Genomic DNA, 7,659 nt, shown 5'->3' on the forward strand with positions numbered 1-7,659 from the left:
ATCAACCACATTCGGATCCTTCAGACGGAACCTGAAAACCCACCTCTTCAGGAAAGCCTACACTACTGACCCCGCTGCCTCCTCACCACTACCGAAGCTACCATCTCACCAACACCTATTGTCTCCTTCCCCACCATCCTGTACAATGTAAGCCCGCAAGGGCAGGGTCCTCGCCCCTCTGTATCAGTCTGTAATTGTTAGTTTGCTTACTGTAAGCAATATCTGTAATTTGTATGTAACCCCGTCTCATGTACAGCACCATGGAATCAATGGTGCTATATAAATAAATAATCATAATAAGTCTGTAGTCTCTATGCGGCGGGCATGTGACCGCAAGTGTTTGATTTGCATTCATGCAGTCACTTGCCACATAGACGTACGCGGCCTCTCAATGCAAGTGTATTGAGCGAGGTCGGACACAGTCTAGTCAGAATGTGGCTGAAAAGTTTGCAAGTCACATACTTGCAGATAACATGCGGTCACTTGCCAACTAGACATGTATGGCCTTGCTCAATGCAAGTGTATTGAATAAAGTCGGACACAGTCTAGTCGGAATGTGGCAGGAAGTATGCAAGTCACATACTTGCAGTTACATCACCACTCGCTGCCAACAGAGCGCGATGTGAAGATTCATACGTTTGTAGTCACTTGGAGTCTTGTTGGATTTTCAATGGCCATCCTATTTTTCCGTCAGTGAAGTTTGGAGGAAGACAGAGAAGCGCTCCATCAAGCCAGTGTTCTTGTGTGTAAGGGAGGTGGGAGAGAGCTGAAGACAGAATAAATCGTTCGTCCCACAGCTACTGTGTATGGATGAAAATTATCGGGCCTTTAGCCATGCACTAACATACCCTGTCCCTAACGGGAGGATTTAGCATCATAAAGCCACCATTATAGTAAATGGCCACTTATGTAGTGCAAAGATCAGTTCATGTCCGCCAGCACAGGAGCTGCTGACATTTTTTTATTAGGATTTTGTAAGATCCCTTTGACTATTTTAGTACATCTGGTCACAGCGGTAGGAAACTGCAGGTCGTCTGGCAGTCTTCAGAGACAAAGTCATGAGAAGAGAAAAAAAGATTATAAGATTTTCGTTGCTGTTTTGTTTTGTTTCCCCCAATAAAAATTATTAGCTGCTTTATAGAAGACATTTTCATAAATTCTTTTTTTCTTTTTGTTATATTAGGTACAGACAAGTCTATTGTATAGTACCGCCTAAAACTCATGGTTAGAGGTAGCCAGAAGCGACAGGTCCCAACCTCACAGGAACCCTCTGGGACCTGCTCTGGGTCCTGTATTGTCATCCCGCTGGATGATGAGGGTCCAGAGGGTGGCGTGTTACATGGTTTCTGGGCACTCCAACTGCGAGTGACAGTGGCTACGTAGGATGTCTCCCTGGGGGATATCAAGACTTTCCCACCTTCCTGACAGGCTGGGAATGACACTTCCCCACCATCCTGGCAGGCTGTGAATGACACTTCCCCACCATCCTGGCAGGCTGTGGATGATACTTTTCTACCATCCTGGCAGGCTGTGGATGATACTTGCCTATCGTCCTGACAGGCTGTGGATGATACTTTTCTACCGTCCTGACAGGCTGTGGATGATACTTTTCTACCATCCTGACAGGCTGGGGATGACACTTTCCTATCGTCCTGACAGGGTGTGGACAACACTTTTCCACCATCCTGACAAGTTGGGGATGACACTTTCCGACCATCAAGACAGGCTGACAACACTTTCACATCACTCTGACAAGCTGTAGGTAACTCTTTCCCATCATCCTGACAAGCTGTGGGTAACATTTTGCCATCATCCTGACAGGCTGTGGGCAATATCCTGACATCATGTGGCTGTTAAAGGCACTTGATGGCTGAATAAATGAGCCGTCATGTGCAGAGAAAGATGTGAGCTCGGCGTCAGTGCCTGCATCAAAGGCAGGGGTACACGACATATGACATAAATAAACATATGTCGTGAAGCGGTTAATGTCTTTGGAGATCCCAAAAATAACAGATGAAACATGGAAGACATCCATTTTTAACTGATCCCTTGCTAAGGCCTAAGGCCCTGTTCACACTGCGTTTATGCAGTGAATCCCCCTGAAAGTGGGTTTCTGACTAAGTGTAAATGCTGCATTTTGGGGCAGAAAATCCACTGCTTTTAACTGCTTAAACAAAGTGGATGTGAGCTCATGAAATCTCACACCCACTTCATATATAAATGCAGTTGAGCAGTGTATTTTTAATGTTTAAATCTGGTTTTTATTGAAAAGAACTTCAAAACAAACAAGGAACAAAGGATTCAACAACATAAAAAGTATTGAGTACATAAAGAAATCTCATATACAACTGTATATCAAGACCTGTAACCAACAAGTCCCGAAATAGTATAACTTTCAGGTCAAAATCATTTTCAATCAAGTCCAACAAGATCTGAAAAGAGAAAAAAAAAATCCATGGCTGATGTAGGTATCTCCTATCCAGGGAGACTGTATGACCTTTGGTGATACATATGAGGTATCCTCTGAAAGAGAGCGACCCAAACAAGAGGAGCTAGGTCACTCCAAGTAATAACGGTATAAACACGAATGGAAAGAATGAGACTAAGAAGAGGAATATGGGGGAGGAGAGAGGATGAAAAAAAAGGGGAGGGGGAGGAACCATGGAGTCTGATATAGAAGAGGGCAACTTGCACCCCTATAATAACGTCTGTCTAATCCGTATTGTTCAATCTATCTTCCTTATGGCTTAGAAAAGAGGGATTGAAAGTCCTGAGAGTCCATATACAAAATCCAAGGACTCCACACCTGCAGGCATTTCTCCATTGAACCGTTAACCTCAGCGGACAATTCCTCCATACTTTGAAGGCTGGTCATCTCCTTGACCCATTCAGACACAGGAGATTGGGAGAATTTCCAGTGTCTCGGAATCACAGTGCGCACAGCAGTTAAGCAGAATCTTAGGAGCCCCTTTTTCTGGAAGCGAAATGAGCCCGGGAGGATAGATAATAAAGCCACCTGGGGGGAGTTGGTCACCAAATGACCGCTAATGGCTTGATAAGCGGAAAAGACAGAATCCCAAAATGGCTTAATATGCTTACATCCCCACCAAATGTGTAGCATGGTACCTCTCTCTACTCCACAACGCCAGCACCTATCAGAGATGGAGGGAAAAGCGGCGAGTAAGACATCAGGACAGCGATACCACCTGGTGAGAATTTTGTAATTCTTTTCCTGTGCGGTACAGGCAATAGAGAATTTATGTGACTATACAAACGCCTTCCTCCACTGCGCCTCCGATATAGCAACTCCCAACTCACCCCGCCACCTCTCCACATACTTGGGGAACTTGTCTTTGGTATTTTGGTTCAAAAGAGCATATATTAAGGAGACAGCATGTGCAGGCGGCGACCCCCAACAGGAAAAGCTTTTCAAATGGCGTAGGAAGGGAGGAGTATGAGCCTGCGCCCTATGGAGACGAGAGAAAGGATTTTAGTTGGAGGTATTCCAACCAATCAGAAGGGCCCCCTCCCTCTAATGGCTGCACTGATTCGAAAGCGGGCATGGCCGAACCCTTGAGGACATGAAAGCATCTGGTATTGTCCCCTCTCTCCCACCCAGAGCAGTGCATTTTTAATGCGTTTTTGTTTTCCCTGAATAAATGGAGTGAAATGCTTTAAAAAAAAAAGTAGCTGCTATAAAACACTGCTGCAGATCACTTCATAAAGTAGGTAAAACGTAGAATTAAAAATGAAGCAAAACTCAATAATCAGAGGAGATTGCGATTGTGTATTTTGGCGCAGAACGGGGTAAAAACAAAGGAGGGAAACAATACGTAGTTACATGGCCTTCACACAGAGGAGCAGGTAACCTACGGGTATAATTAGAGGAATTTACATGTGGAAAATACAACGTATTCAGAGTGGAACCTGTGGCTCAAATCCTTGGTTTTCTGCTGTTGTTTTTAACACGATAGAGGCCAATTTAATGATGGTGATGTAAAAAAAATCTGCAGCCATGTTGTGGGTGTTTGTTTTTTTTCTACGTGGATGTGGACTACATGGTCACATTTTTTTAAAAAGAAGTCTTTGTTAAAGTTTTTAATCTTTTTAGTTCTTATTTAGTTATTGTCTTCTTCAAAGTAACTATTTGTATAGTTCTAAATAACTTAATGATATGTAACTTTTTTCAGTAGATATGAAATTCCTGTGGGGAAAGGATTTACGTACGAGAAGAAACCTAATATCTTTGTGAAACTAACTCTTGTACACAGTTTAAAACCGGTTCAGGGTTTCATCTAGAATTGCAAAAACTAACAAAAAAAACATTAATGACCCTAAAGCTAAGTTCCCACGATGAGCATTTGCAGAGGTTTTTTATTTCTGCCGTGTTTTTTCATGCATTTACATTTTTATTGTGTTTCAACAGCGGAAGCGCAGAGAAAAGATGTAAATATGAACATGACTTTATCAGTCAAGTTACTCTATTAACAGAAAATTTCCTAAACAAAGTAGTTTAATTAATCCCTTACCGACATATGTTGTTTCAGTACATTATATGTTGTGTCCCTGCCTTTGATGCAGGCTCAGACTCCGAGCCCGTATCTTTCCTGTCAGTGCATCAGCACTGCTATGTATAGCACAAGTAATCAGACGATCATAGCTTTAAGTCCCCTAAGGGGACTATTAAATACAATGAAAAGTGAAAAAAATGATTTAAATAAATTGCAAAAGTTAAAATCAACCCTCTTTTGTTCCATTAAAAATAATAATTAAAAAATACATATATTTGGTATCGCTGCATTCAGAAATGTCTGATCTATCAAAATATAAAGTAAATTAATCTGATCGATAAGCGGTGTAACGAGAGAAAGAAATCAAGACTCTAGAATAAAGGTTTTTTGTCCGCCGCAACATTGCAGTAAGAGGCTATCAAAACATCATATCTACCCCAAAATGGTATCAGTAAAAACATCAGCTCAGGGCGCAAAAAAAATAATCCTTCATCCAAAAAATGAAAACGTTACGGGTCTTGGAAAATGGTGACACAAGCGAAATTTTGTATTTTTACAAATTTCTGATTTTTTTTGTCACCACTTAAATAAAAAAAAAACTATACATGTTTGATATCTGCGTATTTGTAATGACCTGGATAATCATATTGTCAGATCAGTTTTACCAAATAGTGAACATGGTAAATAAAAAACAAATTGTGGAATTGTGCAATTTCAACACAGATTTTTTTTTTCCTCTGCTTTCCAGTATACTATATGGTAAAATGAATGGTGTCTTTTAAAAGTACCAAAAACAAGCCCTCATACGGCTATGGGGATGGAAAACTTAACAAGTTATGACTCTTGGAAGAAAGGGAGGAGAAAATTAAAAAAAAAAACAACAACAAAGAATAGCCACTGTCAGGAAGGGCTTAGAAAATTCAAAAATGCATGTATAAAAAAAGTTCAATACAAAAATGAAAATTGGTGCAGAAATGCGGTAACATAAAAAAAATGCTCAAAATACTCATGGTGGGAACTTTACGTAAAGGGATCAACTCCTGAAGAGTGATCCGATGCAGGAGCTGCAGTAAAATTACATCAGCTCTTACCTCGGGATCCCTTCTCCAGAATTCATGACTCACAGTCACCTGATGAGACTGTGCATTGAGCGCCACGTCTGTAATGTACGGGTACGACATCGTCAGCAAATACAACGCACAATGTGCAGCCTCTACACAAAACAAACCTCATGTTACACTGCAGGTTTTTTCTCAGCCCTCTGTGCGCCATAGAGGATAGTCATACTTCTTTAGCACTTTCATACAGTTCTTACTCCCTCCCCCCGCCCCCCAAAAAAAAAAAAAAAAAAGAATTTTGTAAAACGAGTGCTTTCCACTTTATCATTTGATCACGTTTATCTTGTCGTTCAAGCCTTGGTAAAAAAAAAAATTTGAAAAAGTATTAAATGTTCGGTATTTGAAGTGTCAATGTTCAATCTTCGGATGTCTACGCGTTTCATGGCTCCCATTAGGACAGCAGTAATTTGATGGCTGCGTCTTACTCTGCGGCCTCTTTTTGTTGTGGTGCCAAATCCTGTGTCTCTGCATTTGCTAAATGGTTTCCACACCAACGCCAAAGAGGAAGCAGTGGGTAAATGATGTGAACTGTGGTGACCTCAGTGAGATCACCGCTAGCACAGTGAGAAAGTCTCACGGTGCAGCGCTGAGCTCAGTGAGTTCACCGCCCTTCACAGTGATACATTTCATTTCAGTTCATCTGCCCGGCTCACAGCGAAGTTAGCTGAGAACGCAGCCTCAGTGACCTGCGGTAACCTTGATTACGTAACTTACAGCAGCTCATTATCCTGTGATCTTCAGCCTGGACAGTCTCATCTTGATTATTGCGAGGGACAGAACGTTGGACAGGTGAGGGATATGGTTGTTTTTTTATTTCCTTATTAACAGACTACCACAAGGTGAGGTGGATCCGCTAAGCCACTGGTCCAGGTGGGCACACGGACCCCATGTGTTGGTACTGCTTCTAGAGGACACGTGGGGATTAAGACTAACTGGAAACTTAGGAGCCGATGTACAGATGGGGCGGAACCCAGCAGGGATATGCATGCAAGTTGAAACAGTAGTACAAGTAATGGAGCAAACCAAACAAGAAACACTATGGTCTCAATCCCAAGTCACAGGTGTGTGCGCCAATGGGGCTGAAATAGCTCTAGGGAGATGATGCAACACTGTGGAGCATAGCAGAGGGCAGCAGACCCATGGGAAGGAAGCACAGCGCAAGTGAAGACCTATTTGTAGCCCAGAAATGGCTTCTGCCCTATTTTTAGGAAAAATTGACTTTTTTCTTTCCACGTCTGAGTTCATCTCACATAGCCCGTTTTTATTAGGTTGCATAACTCTCTTCTGTTATATAAGTCGGCATCGGTTTCCCTTGGTGATGGCATTACACTTCTGTGGGATTTTATAGCTTTGACGTTGTATAACTTGACTCTGAACATTTCAGTCTTCAGCTCATATTATTTCAGGAAGATGGATGCACTGTGCAGAGCGGTTTATGACCGCTCTACTGCAAAAACACACGTCTCCCATCCAATGTATATATCTTTATAAACACAGGATGTACAGTACAGACCAAAAGTTTGGACACATTTCTCATTTAAAGATTTTTATCTATTTTCATGACTATGAAAATTGTACATTCACACTGAAGGCATCAAAACTATGAATTAACACATGTGGAATTATTTACTTAACAAAAAAGTGTGAAACAACTGAAAATATGTCTTATATTCTAGGTTCTTCAAAGTAGCCACCTTTTGCTTTGATGACTGCTTTGCACACTCTTGGCATTCTCTTGATGAGCTTCAAGAGGTAGTCACCGGGAATGGTCTTCCAACAATCTTGAAGGAGTTCCCAGAGATGCTTAGCACTTGTTGGCCCTTTTGCCTTCACTCTACGGTCCAGCTCACCCCAAACCATCTCGATTGGGTTCAGGTCTGGTGACTATGGAGGCCAGGTCATCTGGCGTAGCACCCCATCACTCTCCTTCTTGATAAAATAGCCCTTACACAGCCTGGAGGTGTGTTTGGGGTCATTGTCCTGTTGAAAAATAAATGATGGTCCAACTAAACGCAAACCGGGTGGAATAG

The sequence above is a fragment of the Ranitomeya variabilis genome, chromosome 2 (genome assembly GCF_051348905.1).
Source record: "Ranitomeya variabilis isolate aRanVar5 chromosome 2, aRanVar5.hap1, whole genome shotgun sequence".
NCBI lineage: Eukaryota > Metazoa > Chordata > Amphibia > Anura > Dendrobatidae > Ranitomeya > Ranitomeya variabilis.